Genomic DNA, 19,958 nt, shown 5'->3' on the forward strand with positions numbered 1-19,958 from the left:
ATGGGAAGGATTTGTAGCTGATATCAAAACATCATGTACCATCCAAACAAAGAAGGAGTTAGTAATCAATGAGGTAGCCTTTAAACTGAAATCTGCTTATAAAAGAAAATCAATTGCGTATTGGCATATCTAATACCTCAATAAGTATAAACTGGAAAACTGTAATCCGATTTGTTTAAAGATACAAATATTTCCTAACAATAAAAACGTGAATCAAGTAAAGAAAGAATGGAAGGAGACATTAAATATCTGCTTCCAACTTATGATGAAGATTTGAATAAAATATCATAGCCAGGATTTACAAGCAGTGGAAGAGGAATTGTATATGCTTTATAGCAAATACTCAGAGGTATTATCATCAGATACTTTCACCCCAAAAATGGTAGAACTTCAAAACTATCTACTTAAACTTAATTCCCAGCTGGTAGCTACTAAAGAACAAAAGTTCTTTAAAGACAAACAGGCTTTTTCATACCAGCGAGCTTACAAATGGGACCAGAATCTAAAAGCAGGTATCTTTAAAAAGAGATCTGCGTATAATGAGAAACCGACTGGATGAACTAGAACTAATGAGAAACCGACTAGATGAAAGTGGGTCTGAAAGTGCATCAACAATTCGATGATTCGGCATCAACAGTTCGGTGACAAAGTACGAATGTCAGTACAAGGCACAATGAGAATAGCTACTGAAATATCACCCAACACTCAAAAAACAAAAAAACCTTACAACCCTCCGGTATTGGATTCCTACTGGAATTCAACCAGTATTGGATTCTATGAATCCTGCTACACATAGGCACTCTGAAGTTTCTACGAATCTTTGCACTAATCTACAAACAGCAGCCCCTCCAAATGGGACTAAAGTTTCTGCACAATCTCTTCAGAACTCATCACAAGCCCCCTTTTTAGGCCAAACATTCAATTGCAATTCACTGAACACTCACATATTGGGCACAATGATTAATTTGTTGGATGTAACATTCTCACCTAAATAAATAGAAATATTAGAACTAGATTTAAATTTTTGCCCCACAGAAAAGTTAAACAAATTTGAAAATACTTAAGATCTAAAAGTTTATGCATGTAAACTTTTTTACAAGGTACAATATGACAAAGACGATTCGGATAATATCTTAGAGATGAGGATACTTGAAGGATTTAGGGGTGAGGATTTTAGAACTTTAAAAAACCTTACGTAATTATGGGAGGAGGGGAATACAGAAGATGAGAAATTCAAATTGAACATAGATATCAGTAATCTCCCTTTAAAATAGTTAAAGGCTACTGATCTCACAGGTCTAAATGAGGTATTAAGCTACAAACCCTTGTTTTAATAGCATTTATATTCGATGATGAATATTTGACATTTATATATTTTTTATTTTTTGTAGTTTTTGTATTTTTGTGTATTATAAAAACTGTGAAAATAGTAACTGTATGAACTTGTATTAATTGTAAATCAACCATTGTTGTAAGCCACTCTGTAACTATGAATGTAAATAGTTGATATTAATGTACTGTGCCTTTATTAAAATGATATATATATATATATATATATATATATATATATATATATATATATATATTGAAGCAACTGTTAAGATTGGCAGTAGTGGTGCAGGCGCCATCTTGACTGATGGCACTTGCCCACTACAACAATGATCGGTGGTTGATCCCTATATGGGGAAAGGCTGTCCGTGTCTTTTAGCCAGAGACAGCTTGCTCCTTGCTCAGATTTATGGCTATGCAAAACCACATGGGAACTTGTTTACCCATGCAGTTGGTAGGTGCTGTAAATTGAGCTCCCAGACATGGGAGTGAGGCAGACAGGAGGGAGGCTGATCTGCTAAGTGAAACAGACCATATAAAAATGCTGTAAGAGGAGAAAGCAAGGCACATGCTAAGATTTGAGGTGATTGCACAGAGGAGATTATCTGAATAGGAAATAGAACAAAGTAAGTTCCCAGCACTATTTTATAACATAATGGATTAAATAGTATGTTACTGGCAATAGGATTAGAAAATAGTAAATAATGACAATCTGATTATTTTTTAGGACCATGTAAATGGCTGGATGCATGAAGTTTTCCTAAGACTCATTCTAAGAGTGTTACACTGGAACAGGATCGAGCTCAGGGAAGATATATATTTGTGGTTGATAATTGGTTCAAATGTGGTTGCTATTGACAACAGTACATTACAATGGCCATTTGAATATATGTAATAGGTGATGGTTAGTTAGCTAATGCATGTTATAGTTTCCTTCCCAATAGCTTGGATAATGGTACATTTATAGCTGTAAAATTAATGATAACCTGATTACTTTAAATGGACTATTTAAAAGGCTGGATGCATGAAACTATCCTAATGCTTATTCTAAAGCTGCGTACACACATGCAATTCATGTCGTTAGAAAAGATCTTTTATGATCCTTTCCAACAATGAGAACCGCACGATGCATGAATGAGTGCTGTAAACACAGCAGCGTTCTGCTCTATGGAGAGGGGAGGGGGAGAACGACGGAGGGGCAACCTGCTGCACGCTCTCCCCCTTCCTTTGCATTAGGATCACTCATTATTCATCATCTGTGGATCTGCCAGGACAGATCCACAGACGATGAATGATGCGGGCTGTACACACGGCAAATTCTCACCCGATATCCGCTCTGAGCTGATTATCGGGCGAGAAAAATTTGACGTGTGTACATAGCTTAACAGTGTTACACAGGAAAGGGATAGAGCTCAGGTGAGATTTATACTTGCAGTTCATAACCTGTTTGGATGTAGTTGCTATTGGGAACAGCACATTATAGTGGTGATTTGAACACAGTATATTGGGTGATGGGTAGCAAATGCATGTGTCTGTCACTGCATGCCACACAGGCAGCCATTGGCCTATATAGGGCCAGGCGGTGCCTGCATTTACCACTCCTGACAGAGATTTGCTAGCATCACAACCTTCCTGTGCTGCTTGGCCCTTGGCCTTAGACTGTGTCACACTCACACTATTAGTCAGATAGATTGTTGGATTGTACTGTATTGGTACAGTCCTGAAATCTACTGTACTCAGATAGGTAGAGTGTTTCACTGTGTACAGCAGTATGTAGAGGAGTCCCACCGAGGAGTTAGAGAGGCGGAGCTACAAGCATTCCTTCAAGGTGCTCATTTGTTTCAGTTATCAGCTGAAGAGAGTCAGTTCACAGACTTTCCCCCCACTTACTTTTTACCTGAACACTCTAAACCAAACAAGCCAATTCGAACTGGCTCGAAAAAAACGCTGCTACTTTTTGGGACATACAGGGAAACTGTCTCTTCCGATGATGATGATAATGTCCTTGATCCGACATGGGGCGAACAAGGAGATCATCATAGGCAGGAAAAAGAGGAGGAGGAGGTGGAAGAAGAGGAAGAGGGTAAAAGTTGCACACACTCTGTAGTCTTCATGTACCAGTGAGGCAAGTCGTAGTCGTCCATTGTCGGAAGCTGTCACCACAGCTGTGCCTCAACAACCGCGTTCCGCCACCATGAGCACCAGCTCCAGAGCACCTTTTGGACCAGTTAGATGGTAGCCCGTGTGGGCATTTTTCAATGTCCAAAGTGACGACAACACTATGGTCATCTGCTCAACACTTGAAACGAGGCAAAAACTGAAACAAACTTGGAACAAGTTGCATGAGCACACATTTAAAAAGCCACCACCTGGTAACCTGTCGGAAACACCTGGTCAAAACACAGAGCTCTGTGCGACCACCTCTGCCCAAGAAGCAAGCTCAAACTGCTAGATCTTCCTCTGCTGCTTTTCCTCCTTCTGCCACCAAAGTTAGCTCTTCTGCCAGCAATTTGGGTGGGGCATGTAGCTGAGCATTACCTTTTTCAGGCTCCACCAGCGGTTAGCAGGAGCTCCAACGCAGATCGGCTGCTGTTTGTCGCATTGCTAGCAGTCAAGACCAGGCGAAATTTTTCTGGCTTTTGTGATAGATTGCAAGAGGTATCATAATTGAGGATACCTCTTGCAATCTACCACAAAAAACATAAGAATTTCTGTATTTATCAATAAAAATACAGATATTTATACAGATATTTAATTATCCTTGCCCACCGCCTCCTCCTCCTGCTGCTAGTGATGCTGCCGTCTGCCCAGTACCCAACTCTAGATGCCACATACTAATGCCGTCCACACTTGGTCTCAGAGCCCACCACCTCCTCCTCCTGCTGCCGCCTGCCCTGTACCCAACTCTAGATGACAGATACTAATGCCATTCACACTTTGTCTGAGCCCACCACCTCCGCCTTCTGCGGGTACTGCTGCTGCCTGCCCAGTACCCAACTCTAGATGACAGATACTAATGCCATTCACACTTTGTCTCAGAGCCCACCACCTCCTCCTGCTGCTACTGCTGCCTGCCCAGTACCCAAATCTAGATGCCAGTTACTAATGTTGGCCACACTCCGTCTCAGGGCCTAATGATTTCTCCTTATGCTGTTACTGCTGCTGCCTGCCCAATACCCAGCTGTTGATACAAGTTACCAATGCTGTCCATATTTTACAAAGTTACAGCTAGCAGATAGGAAAAGGTCAGCTCTAGATGCCAGATAATGCCATCCACACTTCTCAGGGCCCACCGCCTACTCTTACTGCTGCCGCCTGCCCACTGCCCAGTATCCAGCTCTAGATGTCATACTAGACAAGCTCAACAGGGTCTTCTTTCCCTGCTGATTCTGCAAAGCCCATTCCCTTTCATGTGCTTTCACCCGATAGTAGGCCCTGAGATGGAGTGTGGACGGCATTAGTACCTGACATCTAGAGCTGGGTGTAGTGCATCTTTAATGACACCCCAAGTGTGTAATGCAAGTGTGTAATCTGAAATTTGTGATTGAACGTAGAAGGCCACGTCTTCTGCTTCATCCATGAGTACCACGCTTTATCAGACTGAATTTCTGTGTATGTTACCCCGGAACTTAGAAGTGGGACAGCAGACCCTCTGTATATGTCGGGGGGATGAGATGGGAGACACTGGTATGTGTAACAAGAACCGAGAGGTCCTGGATGACCACACTGAGCCATGAAGTTATTCAGCTCTGCAGACGTCTGGAGACATCTCCACAACAAGTATATAGCCGTCCTGGGAAACTCCATTCAAAGATCCGTCTACAAAGATCTTGTGAAAATATTGCAGAATGATGAGTTTCGGACTGAGAACCAGCTCAAAAGGAAGGGTGAGATGTCTATTGAGATCTCTAAGTGAAATGCACAATGGCATAACTTACCGTGAAGTGTGTCATTACAGAATTGGCCACCACCTTTTACGGTTCTATCTCCTGACCCGTGTTTCTTCGGAGTACAAAGAGAGTGTGCTAGCCGACTTCCAACAGGGAACTCAGCCTGATGTTGTCATCATCAACTCATGTTTATGGTATGTTATCAGGTATTATGAGCAATCACTGGAAATGTACAAAACCAACCTGGACCATCTGTTTATTTGGCTCACCGAGGTGCTGAGCCCCGAATGTCTGGTGATATGGAACATGGCCATGCCTGTTGTATTCAAAGCTGGTGAAGTGCTAGGTTGCCCAATTTCTAATGTGTGCTGGGACATCATAGAAGGGAATTTCTACAGCGCCACTCTGGCAGATTTGCACAAATTTCATGTGATTGACATGCACTTCCACTTCTGCTTCGACCTGCGCTCCAGGGTTAAAGATGCCACCCACTCGAATCAGCTGGCTCATCAGAAGTATACCTGCATCCTGATGGCTCACATGCTCAAGTCTGGGGCGTGCAGCAAGAACAGCAGGAGGAGGAGGCAGTGGGCTCTGAGAAAAAGCGTAGACAGCATTGGTAACTGGCATCTAGAGCTGGGTACTGGCCAGGCGGCAGCAGTAACAGCATGAGGAGGAGGCAGTGGGCCCTGAGACGGAGCAAGGACGGCATTAGTGGTTGAGGCCATTACCTATATGGACAGTGTAGAAGCTTTTATCCACTGCAAGAAAAATGTAACAAATGTATCATATTACTGTGCTGGAAAGTGTGCTACAGAGTAAGAGATACTTGCAGGGCATCTTCTCAATGATTGCAGCTGTGTCTGCAATCATTGAGAGGAGTGTGCGATCCCCAGGGCACTAAAGGTTAATTAACCTGTAGTGCCCCGGGGATTGCACACTGAGCTAATCAATGATTGCAGTCATGGCAATCACCGTGGGGCACCACAGGTAATTTGTGGGCAATCTAATTGCTCCTGCAGCCTTTAATAGTCCCTAAAAATAACCCGAATTCCCCCACCATTGACTTCAATGGTGTTCGAATTCAGCATTCGATCACCCAAACAATATCTCACTATTAAAAAATAGTGAGTTTGATATTAATAAAGCTTGTACAGGGTTTATTGGTTGTGGCTTTAGCATATGGAAGGTATAAGTGTATTTTTGACTGACTTAAAGCGACACTTACTATTATGTATTAATTGGAACAGATGACTAGTCCAGCAGTTGTATGGATGGTAGCATAGCCAGGCTGTGAATGCCTTTAAATAAAATAATATTGATAAAATGTTATGCATTACCTCAATATTATTAGTAGAAAGGATTCATAATGATTCTTAAAGGAAAAAAAAGTCATGTCACACACATCAAATAGATGATTTCCAGTAAAAATTCGAAGGAAAAAGCTTCAGGTAAGTTGGTGTATCTCTCATGTACTTCTATCAATGAGGTTGCTCAATATAGATCAGCTTATTTGGTACTTGGGTTTTATATATATATATATATATATATATATATATATATATTATTATTATTATTAAACAGGATTTATATAGCGCCAACATATTACGCAGCGCTGTACATTAAATAGGGATTGCAAATGACAGACTAATACAGACAGTGATACAGGAGGAGAGGACCCTGCCCCGAAATATATATATATATATATATATATATATATATATATATATATTCTTGCACAGATAGAACCTATTGAATAAATTATTTGGTATGATATAGACTTTAAATGTTATATTGATAGGGATAGGGGAGTTTACATTTTTACCCTGAATTGGAAAAGGTTTTCTCCAGTATTTAGTAGTGATGTTATATTTTCATGAAGATCACGGTCAGAATATTATTGAAAACAATTTGAAAATTTGTACACTCAGTACTATTGTCACATTTACCTCTTCCTCACTAAAGCGCAGACACGTCTCTTCTGCGCATGCAGGCACGTCTCTCCTGTGCATGCAGGCAGTTCTGACTGGGCGTGCCTACGCTAGCAAGTTGTATCAGTTTTGCTGGCCAATCAGAAGTATAGGTATGGTAATTGCTTTGTAGAAAGGGGTGATGACTAGACATTTCCAACATAGGTATATATGCCTTTATACATTGTGTCAGTGGGACATGATTTTGATTTAGTAAGCATTTATTTTCTTTCATAAAACAAATAATAATGCTAGCTTTTTAATATTTTTAGATTTATTTTGCAATTTTGTTGTACTAGTGACAGCACCATTTATCTTCAAGCAGCTGGAGTTAGTGTAAGTTTTGTATTTTTAGAATAAATCCCTCCTTTTTGCCTGTGAACACCCTTTAGATTCCCATAGCACATATACTGCAATCACAGCCTTTTGAAAGATAACTTTGAAAATGACCTGTGCTTTGGCCATGTAGAGCAAAGCAATAGGTTCACTTAACTGCCTCGTTTCACAGCTGTCTTTCCCCTCATTTTAGTCTCCTGCTGTTTTATTGGCACATTGGAAAATCTTTGGACCGCGAAGACTGGTCCCAAATTTGAAATGCTGTGGCCCAGTCAATGCCTCAGCTATTGAAGCAAACTATAAATTACTAAATAGGTGGTGTTTAGTGCCCTACAGTTTTCAGAAATCCTCCCCTCAAAACCAGGGTAGATGCTTCCAATGATGTTCTGCTGAAGGGACTCTGCTCCACATCTGGTGGGAATGCCCTAAGATTTGTTAATTTTTGCTAGGGGTATACAAATTGACATACGCTGTGATGGGCTTTTTATTTCCTAAGAAGCCAGTGGAGACTCTTCTTCATCCACAACTTTACCAGTGTACCTCTTTTTCTGATATATCTTTTTACTGCTTTTAAAATGGTTTTGGCAAAACCTTGGTGGTCGGGCACCCCCACTATATAAATAATCTTTTAATGAATTTGCTGTTAAAATATACCATATAGTTTATTGTTTTAGATCAGGCTCTGCTGGGCCTCTTGATATGCACTTGGGTAAAGGAACTGTAAAGCAATCACTGTCATTACTGCATCACTATTATGAAGAAAGCACAGACAATATATGGCTGTCTCATATCAAAATCTAAATACAAACTAAACAAAGAAACGTATTTAAAAAAAAAAACATTAAATATTATTAATTGAGCTGTTTAATGTGATTAGATTCTATGAGGCAACACAAATGGTCATAAACAACTCACCCTTGAATATGTGAACAAGCAGAGGCCTGTGTTCTTTAAAATGACAACCCCAGTAAGGCGCAAAAATCAAATTTGCAAGTATCTGGCTCTCTACAAATCTCTTCAGTTATTCCTAAAATGACATGCTAGTTGAAATCTGCCCACATGACCCATATCTTTCAGTTCTGGGTGGCCAAATATAATACCAAGCAATGGGCACCCAAGATTTAGAGGCAGCTCAACTAGTGTGGGGACTTTTCTACTGCAGTGAAGTACAACATCTTTACACCATGCAGAGAAAGATGTGATGCACATATAAATGCTTGGTTTACAACAATACAGGGAGCTTTTACATCACAATAAAACTAATTTACTATTGCTTATCTGGAAAACAAACCTAATATCCAATGCATTTTATTTCCAGGAGGCAAACTGTGGCTCATATTTGATTTAGAAACAGCTGTTTTTAATCTAGCAGGTACATCTCTGTGCATGAATTTGGAATCCATGATTACCTATGCCAGACAACCATTTCTTTAGGCTGCAGACAATCTTCCTGTCTCTTTCCTCTAATTTAATAGCTTCCTTTCAAACAATAAAAAGACTTTTCCTGAAGGACACTTTTACAATGATTCTCTACACAGACAAAGATGAAGCATGAACATACCCAAAAATAGTAGAAAGCACCATTTTAAGTGGCATGCGGACTAATAGCACTTTTGAGTTTCATAATAACCAAAACAAAAATTGCAGGTAAGAAATGCAAGCAAAAGAGTATGGCAGTGGTTGCAATACAGGAAAACCATATTTGTTGTGTTTGTTCTTGCCTTAACTAGAATAGCTTAAAAACATCCATGCCTTAAAATAAACATTGAGAGACTCCCAGTCACAGAAATCAGACAGACCCCCAGTAAACAAACATCTGTAACAGACACCTTGTGGCAATCTACTAGTGACATGCCATTGCCTAGTGTGCCATTTGACACACTGTCATATAGCCACTGCTGGCTCTGTATCTCACTCACTCCTCCTGTGCTATTTCTTTCCAAACAACCAGTGAGGATACCTTCTGCAACTTTAGTGATTGGCCAGTTGGCTGGGAGGAGATGGGCAAAGCAAAGGCAGCAGCAGCTTTTAAAAAAACTATTTACTAACAATTACCAGCAAGGTGGCCCACAGCACTTGAGTAGGGTAAACCTAGAGCTTCCGCTGTGGGATTTTTATTGCTGCGTCCCTTTGCGATTTTCTTTTAAATCCTCTTTGGTTAAAATGCAGGGACATTTTCCTATGAAGCCCTGAAGAGCAGTAAGGACACAACAGGAGTTATATTTTTTTCCTAATATCTAAAACAAACAAAAACAAAAGTAATGGGCTTTGATGCACTTTAATGTAAATACACATAGAAACCAATCAGAAATTAGCCTGTTACACTGCAAAAGTAAATACACTTAAAGACAAAGTACACTTACTCTCCCTGCCTGGAGTCTCCATGACCTAAGCTAAGCTAACCCTCATCCCCAGCTGCTTACCTATTTCTGGTGACACAGAAAAGTAGCATATACATTTTTTCCAAAACAAAAAGGGAAATTCAGGCAAACTGATCAAATGTCTAACAAAGGTTGTATATCCTAACAAAAACAAAAAACGTGCCCCACCTTTTAGCCAATTTTTGCTAATAATTAAAAGATATTTGTTGTATCCAGCAGTTTTATATTGAGAGCTTTCAGACTGCAACAGTTTCGTGTTTATATCAGTGGCAACTAAAACAGAGGCCGCTTGAATTCTCATGAGTTCTGGGGTGCTCTAAGGATGGTATTTTATAACATTTTAGAACAAGAGCATTGATTTACTCTTACATAAAGTCTGTTTGCTGTGTATTAAAATTCAAGAGTATTTTCTGTGGTCCCCTGTTGGTCTATGCACATTAAAGTACAATGAAAATGCATAAATGGGTGATGGAAATGGAATAAGTGGAATCCACTGCCTGCTGCTACAAATAAGCCAGCAGCTCACATCTATAAGACAGAAAGAATGCAGCTATTAGATTTCAAATTACATAATAGTTTTATATGACACAAGTCCAATACCTTCCTTCTTTATGCAGCTCCCTCAGACCATACACTATTTTTTTCCATGGCGCTCACTGACCCAGAGAACATCATAAAAGCCACAGAGCAAAGATGAAATTACTGGAAGAAAAAAAAAAATGAAAAAAGCAGTGCCATCCATTACTTTTCACACAGATCACGCAGTCAGCCACTATATGGTACAGAAATATACTATCAAATGTTTTAAATTATGTCAGTCAGATCCCAATCTTTATTGTAAGTAGAATGGCATAAAAAGAATTTTGACTGGTTATATTATTATATTGTAATACAGCCAGATTAAGAAATAATGACCAATACTCAGGCCTATCAATGTTTAAGCTATGACAAAGATGCTCATGGTATTAGAAGCACATGCTTGACTCCAAGGGGTCCATTTATATTGTATATTTCACCCAACATTCTGTCAATGTTTCTCTAAATGTTGGGTTAATCTTGTTTGAACACATATATACTGCAGTCTTTAGATAAATGCATGCTACTATACAGGCAGAAGCTTAAAAAACTACACAAATAAGAAGCTGGGTACTGGGTCATGTAAGTGAAAAGTGATAGGCTATCCACAGTTTAATTTAGCACATAGTATATTGTAATGTCTGAAAGGCTTATTGCTCCAGTTGTGCAAATGTGTTTTTTTTCAAATAATGGGTTTTTGATGGTAATGCTCATAATCACCCTAATGAATGCTGGTGTGACTCTGAATGCTTACAGCATTCCTGGGTGGTGAATAGCCCAAACAGAGAATCTATGGAATTAAGTGTCTAATTGCACTGCAGAAAATAGGAAGAGCAAACTGTGATGTTGTCTGAAATACAACAGGGCATCCATTACTATTAAATGAATTTAGGGAACACAAAAGCATAGGAAACTTATTTACTAATAATTGTGCTATGTCACATTTTCAACTACTGTCCCCAATAATAGTATAACAATGTGTTTTATCTAATCTTCCTCAATACTGGGCAGGTTAAAGAAATGGTGTTCATTCTTCAAAACAACCAACCTGGCAAACATGACAAAAAGCAGCACTGAGGTGGTGCCAGAGAAAGTAGAAGTAGAAAAACACAAAGGCTTGCTAAAGTAAGGGTTGGAGCTGGGGGAGGGAAAGGATAATAGGTGAAACGCCTACATGACTGGAGTGCGAGGGCAGAGCAGACAAAAAGGGGTAAGTGGTGATTAGAAGCTTGAGGTGAAAAGATTGGTGGTGGAACGGAGAGGCAGGGGAGGTGAGTAGTGATAACAAAGCTCAACGAGAAGTGGGGGCCATCCAGGAAATACCGCTGGAGGAGCTATAGGAGGCATTGAGCAGCTTTTGGGGCAGTTGTGCTCGCCAGCAGAGACCAAGGGTTTTGCTTGGCCAAAGGGGCAAGTCGCTACTATGCTTGAGAGGAAAGCTCCAGTAGCTCTGTGGCTTGTGGACACACTTGCTTGGAAAGGATCGCCCTCCAATGCACATAAGCACTGTGTCCTCCCTCGGACACAGGGACTCTGATTGTCCCTGTGAATTGCTGTTAGGGTTGGGGGCCTGAAAGGGATCCCCAGTGTAGCAGGAGCTTGTAGATGGATGCATCTTCATGGCCTGGAGCCAGTTTTACTCCTGCATTTGGGGAATTTCCAGGTTGGTACCTCCAGCAACTTCAAGTACCCTGGATGTAGGGAAGCATATGGTTTTACCCAGTGTTTCAAACAAGACAGAAGCAAAGGGAATAACGACACTGGAAAAAAGAAGAACGCCAGTTCAGCTGTGAAGGATGTTATCCTTTTTAAGCAGGTAGATGTTTTTCTTGTAAGAACCTGGTGGCTGCTCTATTTTTGGAGCTGGTTTTAGGGAAGGTTTTTGGATTGCACTTTGGATTAGGCGCTAAAGGAAGCAAAGAATTTGCATTGTGCACTGGTGTCTGCTAAACGCTTGAAGTAGGTGGAGTTGGGAATTAGAATGGGGGGGGGGACTTATTCTCGTCCACCTCTACCAAAGTTTTTGGTTTCTCCACTGGGCTTAGTGCCAAATTTTGCATCATTCATCACTTGTCCTAGCTGCTGGAGCGGTTCAGTTACCGCAGCTATTAATCCGAATCTGTATTCAATGTCCTATACGTTATTTGATTCTGCCATACACTGGTTTGGTGTGGGATAGCTGATGGTGAAAGTGGACACCGAGGCGACTTTTAGAGTGTTGCCAGTTTACCCAGACAGTATGCGTTCCTAGCTATTTGCCCCAAAAGCGTTTCATTCCTGGAATAGGTGGTAATAGCTGTAGCAGGGTAGAGTCAGTAATTCATTAATAGAGGACTTTCTTTTTATTAGGCTTCTGAAGTCCAGTGTTTGTTGGGTGTTATCGGCCACTTTGGAATATATTGCCTATTATTTTGGGGTGCCACTGGCGTAGGAGGAAGCCTTAATAGCCGGTGATGGCCCTTTCGGCATTTTTGTACATTGTGATCGATACCCGGGTGATGGAGTGTAGGCTGCCTGAGGACAAGTTGATTTTGTTGTAGACAAAATTGCCTGTTGCATGCCAAAAGAAAGAGATTCAGTTAAGGCAGTTCAATCATTACTGGGGAAATTGAATTTTGCATGCCAGATTTTCCCCACAGGCGGGATATTTTCAAGTCACTTGGCAGCGGCAACTGCTGGAGTGAAAGTTCTGTAATCAGACAATCTGTGACAGACCCCATGTGGGCAGCTTATTCTGTGGTATAGGGAGAATTAAGGGTGATGTGAAATGTTTGGTGGTGTTGGTTTGCCAATGCTTTAGTGAGGTTGTTTCATGGTTGGTGCTTCATTGCAAGCTGAATGCTTTTGCTTTGTTTTGCAGCCATTGGTGGAGGGCCCATTTTTAGTGCACCAGGATAGTTTGGCCTTGTCACATTTTCAATTTGTGGCAGTTTTGAGATAAAGCTTGGTGAATTGCTGGTGGTGAATCCAATGGGGTACTTGTCCCATTCCTTCAAAATTTGGGTGGCCACGGAAGCCCTTTAGATGGGGACTGTATAAGAGAGTAAATCACATTGGAAGGTGGGAATTGGCGTGATACAAGTCAAACGTCAAGCCAAGGAAAATGAGGTGAAAAAAAAAAAAAAAAAGGAGAAAATATCCTTACAATGGACAATGTCAGAGACTGCAGTAAGGAAAGCTGGCATTCCTAGTTGAAATAGACATTGCATGTCTCTTTTGTCAAATACTACTACCTCCTGGTGTTTTTTCGTAGACCGCAAAGGATTCATGTGAACAGACTTCATGTTTCCTTAAACAGTGTGGTGGATGGGAGCTCAATCACTGAACCCTCCAAGCATGCACTGCTCATACATTTCTCCTTAATTCCACTGCAATGGCACTTAAAAGCCACTAGGACAGGCAAAGTGACCATTTGTGATTTGTTTAAAATTAAAAACTTTTTTTTTTTTTTAAACCTACAGTAGCTGATATTTTTATATGTACACATAAATAATGGGCTTATTTGCCAGAGAGAATAGGTCCACTTTAAGGTCTTGGGAAAAATTATTAAAAAAAAAAATCCTACGTGTCAAAAAAATGTGCAAAAAAAAACAAAAAAGATCCCAGCTGTGACATGCTTGTATTTGAAGTGAAGCAGTTGTTCTGCAGCAGTCCAACCTACAGAGCTCTATGAAGCTAAGGGACAAGGCATGAACATGTCTGCAGGAAATTAGAGGAAATCATATTTCTTACTAATTTTGTTGCACTTTTTTTATTTTTAGCATTTGACTTTAAACTTAAGTTGGGATTTATGGTGTTAACCCAAGCCTTAAAGAGGGGTGCTAGCATAAGGTTACACAACAGTTGTATTAGTAAATGTGTGCAATGCTAGGCTGTGCTGTTTAGGGGATGTCAACAATTGTGCCACTGATGGGGTCATTAAAATATTAATAAAATATATAGCTAAATAAATGTGTGTATATGTGTGTGTTTTCACTTGCTGTATATGTGCCACTTTCTCACAGCCCAGAAAAATGCGGAGCTAAAGTCACTGGCAGGAGAGTGAGGTCTTGTTAATCCAGCTAGTGATGGAACAACCCATTCAAACAGTTGAAATTTTCACCTCCTTGCCGTGTCATTATTGATCCAGGATCAGGAACACGTGTGAGCTTGAACTCCTGGCAAATAACTAAACACACAGATGAAATACATACTGTATAAGGAAACATTTGTATTTCTGTTCACCCATTTTTTAGATTTTCACAGCTTTGTCATACAGCACACCTAGGTAGATGATACCACCTTCATTAAAAGAAATACAGTGGTGCTCTTCCTTTACCCAAGTATTCTGATTGAACATTTTTAAAGCAGCTACAGCTACAAAAGGCTCTTCCCCATTTACCTCCCTTATTAGCATGTTCCTTGTCAACACATTTGCATACAGCACATCTTTTTGCTTCTGGTAACTAGTTGCTTTAAAAAATAATAATAAAATGATGGATGATTTCTGCCTGCCTTTATCTGGGTTTATTATGCTGCACCAACCTTTGACCACCCCATTCCATTCTTGTGTTCCAGATTCTAATACTGGAAGATATAAATGTAATGTATATGTAATCTGTTAAAATAAATTAAATAGATTGGTGTTTAGGTGTACAGTATGTGAAAAATAATCAGAAAAAAATTCTAGTGTGTAATTTGTTAGGCAAATATTCCTTGAAATATGACGCTGATGTTTAAGCGTCTTTGTTGGTATTGTTAACCAGAGATGGCAATTAGGGCAATTACTGGTCACCCTAATGCAGTGTAATAGTTCTATTTAGTAATTTTTGGTTCAGTGTGAGGTTGGCAGACTGCAGAATATAGTATTCTGAGCAGAGGAAGAATGCTGTTGTCGCAAAGGAATGCTTAGCACTGCCTAATATCCACATCACAGCCGGAGTTAACAAACAAGCGGATTCACGCAGAGGTGAACAAGACACTGAGAAGGATAAAGACAACACACACACACAAAGTGTACACGGTCTCACAGGGACTTACCAGCTTGTTAAGCAAACATGAAGCTTATTTGCCAATGTGAAACTACATGAGATTTATCAAAGGATAAATGCTTCCCTCCATTCTACTGTAACCTGCTGCCTGCCAATGATACCTTTGACTCCAGTTCTTACCACTCCTTCTTGTCCTCCATCTGAACTGCTTTTTCCATTTATTCAACATAATTTCTATATCAATGGATAAAAACTGTATGAATAAGGTCTGTTTTAGAACATAAATTCTATGAAGATGTTCATTTTGTGAAACTTTTTTTTCCTTGGGACAGGTGACATCATTGATATTGTGCATAGCATCACTGAGGGAGCAGCAAAGGTTGCTATAAAAAGGCTGAAATATCAATTAACAAACATCAAGCTTCAGAAAATAATACTTCAGTTTTGTCAGGATAACCATGCATGCTACACCATATTACTATTGGCTAAAAGTATCCAGACACCCCTCTACATGTTGTGGTCTGCACAAAGCCCTGATCCTAATTGAACTGAACGCCTTAATGGCAGGGTCCTTTCCTCCTGTGTCACTGTCTGTATTTGTCTGTCATTTTCAACCCCTATTTAATGTACAGCGTAGCATAATATGGTGGCGCTATATAAATCCTGTTTAATAATAATAAATGATAATAAGGGTTGTTTTCATGCATTTTAAAACGCACATAAAACACAGGTCAACAAGATTCTTATTGACTAAGGTAGAATTACAGTCCGGCATAACATTCAAACCTCTCTCCCAAATCTGTATTGGAATCCTTCCTTCCACTGTCCCAAAGTAAATTTATCTATGTAAAAAAAATTTCTTTAATATGCAGCACATTAGCGTTGCAGGTATTTTGCATAGCTGGGTTTTATCCTGTTCACAGGGAGATTGGTATAAGTGAGAAAAACATTCAAGCATTTTATTGCTTAATGTCAGTTTCTAGACACAGTTTTTCTAGTTTGATGTCAGAGCAGGAGATAAGCATTTCATTGCTAAGTAAACAAAGAGTCACAGCAGAGTGTGATATGCTTCCAGTAAAAACAGGTTTCAGGGGAAAGTGAAAATAAGTCAGTTTGACCTTTCCTATACTTGTTTGTAAAACAGAAGTCTGTTTCTAAAAGTATTAATGGTTTGCCAATTCAATTTGAGCAGAGGCGAGTATTAAACATTAAATTGAGCAGTACACATGGCAGTTCACAGTTTGGGTTTGCATGCCCTGTGTTTTTTTTGTTTTTTTTAGGTAGCAGGTCTTGTGGAGGCGAGTTTGAACTGCAAAGACGGGGTTTCTTTTATTAATATATATGCAAATAAATAGTGAACATAGCATTGAATACCATTTAAAAAGAGTGCCATCAGTGTTTCTTTATACCTGTAATAAGCAATTGCCGTTTATGGAACATGAGCATTGTTGATTGGAGTACCATGCAGGGACAGAGTTTAAAAGCTGGACCACTGCACTCCATTTGAAAACAAATATTCAGCACACAATTTTTAAAATTTTACACAATTACGCAGCTTACCATAATTAAATTGCTTGTAGACTTGTTTTTTCCAAGCAGTCGTTTTGTTGATGGCAGAAGGTCCAGTCAATCTTTTTTTTAAAAATTTGGCTTTTATTTGGCTCATTACATTTTTAATGATGTCTGGTGATTTTCCCATCCCACATGTTCACATGGCAACGGAATCTGATGTCATTTGCTCACAATCAAGAGTATTCAAGTCACTATAAATGACCAGGACCACCCCTGCCCATTTTATTTACCCCCTCCTCCATCCTCCTACCCAAACACTTTGCTTTCACATGAGATTTATGGATATCTTTGCCTAGGAGCTGTATTGGTACACCCTCTTGATTTTTTGCATGTACTATCCAATTACCAACCCCTATAACATCACCTGTAACAAAACTATCTACAAATCCTGTATTTATATACCAACCTATGTGTTGCTCTTCCTTGATAAAAAATTTTTTCTAGTTTCCTTATAAAGTTATCACAAAGTAATTGTCATGAGCTAACTGGAAAAAAATCATAGAATTTCTTTACACTTCTGTGATTGAAATCTACTGCTGGCAATAAATATTTCAAATTGTACCATCTCTGTACACATTCCTTTACCAAATCTGCATAATATTAGAGCCTAAAAGTCAACCCTTTCATCTGTATCTATTCACACAGGCCCAAATATTATATAGCTGCTGGTAGGTCTAAGATTAACTGTACAATCTAATTATAATGTGTGGCAAATTTAACACTAATGTCACATAAGAAAGTTCTGCAAAGGTGTCACTAACAGAACAACTGAACTTAATAACATTTCATCATACTTTTCCTAAAAGTGATGAAAAATCTTAATTAGAAAGGGAGCAACAAAAGTGACATCTTGCTGCTTTGGCCAGAGCAATATGAAAAGAGGTAGTGAGAGGCTATATATTACCAACAATTGATTGGTTATTGTGACATTACCCTTACTGTTTCTTTCTAGCGCTCTTCAAAATGTTACAGCCCATACGCTAATGAGCTTGGCTCTAGCTGTAGCCATCAAACAAGAGACATAAATGTGTTACAAAATTCAGCTCTGCTTCTTTTACTATGTAAACCTGAAAACAAAATATTTTTTCTATCATTACTTATGTTGTATATCAGATAAAGAATAAATGAGTTTGTGAGGAAATATTTTCTCTAAAGCAGAGGAGGAAGAAAAAAAATATTAGTATAATATCTTCTGCCCCCACAAGTCTCCTGCTGTTCAAACTGTCTTCCCTCTGCTACAATCTCTGCCTGCATGCCTTCTGTCAATTAACAGACATCCATACTCTTCTCATCTTTTAGGCATAACATTTTAGTGACATCCTCTAAGGCCTTGTCAGTCACAAATACCTATAAATTAGGTGGAAAGCTGAAACTGTTACATTCAGGTGAAAAGGTATGGTGTCTGACAGACAGGTCCTGGTGCCAGCCCCTTTTCCAAGCAAGCAGCCCTCTACACATGAGGAAAGCTGTCAGTTTGATTGAGAAAGCACAGTGGAGAGAGGACAAGTCTGATAAAAGCCATGTCAAGAGAAATTGTGACCACAGTTGCAAGGAAAAGGCTGCCTCACTGCTGATTGAAGAAGGGAGATGTGATGAGTATAATCAGAAAGAGAACAGACCAACCGAGGAGACCTCATGATGTGGGACTGCATGGCACTGTATGTCCCCTGATTGACAGGGGGTTAAGTGGCTTTCTGTAGAATTCTGGCACAATGTGATTATGTGTACTGATATTTTATTGAATGTGTTTATTGACAGTACATAGATGCATACTGTGACACTCTATAAAAGCTTAGTTCTATTTTAAAAAGCTCATAACTTTAAGCTCTGAAGCATGATGCACTCCATTTCCCAGCAGTACAATTCTAAACATTCTACCATTTATCATGGGTACAGGTGATGCCCTTATAGGATTTAAAATGTGAACATAGGAATATATCATTGTGCAGGATCCAGTATGGGTTGTTCTGATGTCATTAAAACAAATTTCACCACACAACGCAGTCAATGCGTTTTACATACAGGGAATTAACTAGAGAACACAGGGCCTTGCTGCAAAACTTTGGGGGGTCCCCCACTCAGACCAATAACAAGCAGATAAAAAGCTGTAACCACCACCATGTGTACTGCAATATTTTTTCAGGCCCCATAGCAATATAACAAGATAATTTCTAATGCAATTATCACTATCATTTGCAAGTTGTTTGTTTATTATTTCACCAATATATTGGGTGACCTCACTATACCTTTGGGTTGTTAAAGGGCCATAAAAACTCCACTAATGTATGGTAGACTGCTCATCCCAACAGATAATCAAGTAAATAAACACTTGCTATACATAGAAAACATCCTTCAGTGTATATCACTGCTTTGTACACACTACAGAAACAAGTTACATCAAGCACTGTCACCACATAAGCTGCTGATTGCAGCCTTTTGCTCCTATGATTATTTCTACCAATAATGCCATAATACCTACATGGGTGACTAAGCAGCAAAAGCACTTAAGTTCACCCCTGCTCAACACAGCATTCTCACTGCAGCAGTTTAGCTTCAAATTGCTGAAGGATTTGTGTTGGTCTCAGCAGCTGCCAGGTGTGTAATTCACCGTGTATGGATGTACAGGCCAAAAAGTAGTCTCTGGTACAAGTCATCCAGGCATTATTTAAAGCAGAAGCAAAATTATCCACATAGTCTGTTTTTTTGTATTTATTTTTTAGAAATCCATGAATTGTAATCTGTGCCAGCCCCCACTGACTAAAGCTGCGTACACACTTCCAATTTTTATCGTTCAAAATGAACGACGAACGATCGATTGGGCAAAAATCGTTCGTAAAAAAAATAACCAACGACGCCGACGAACGAGGAAAGTCGTTGGAAATGAACGACCGGACCGGCGGATCGGATTGGACGACGATCGTTGACCATCGTTCG

At 39.6% G+C, this 19,958-nt stretch overlaps 1 protein-coding gene and 1 pseudogene across 2 annotated transcripts in view; one reads left to right on the top strand and one right to left on the bottom strand.

The window, feature by feature from the left end:
• The window catches only part of MACROD1 (mono-ADP ribosylhydrolase 1), a 418,223-nt gene that overhangs the window by 225,848 nt on the left and 172,417 nt on the right, over window positions 1-19,958 (bottom strand). The gene's annotated exons all lie outside the window — the stretch shown is intronic.
• On the top strand, window positions 5,063-7,529 carry LOC140338447 (PC-esterase domain-containing protein 1A pseudogene; annotated as a pseudogene).

Source organism: Pyxicephalus adspersus, chromosome 9 (genome assembly GCF_032062135.1).
Source record: "Pyxicephalus adspersus chromosome 9, UCB_Pads_2.0, whole genome shotgun sequence".
Taxonomy (NCBI): Eukaryota; Metazoa; Chordata; class Amphibia; order Anura; family Pyxicephalidae; genus Pyxicephalus; species Pyxicephalus adspersus.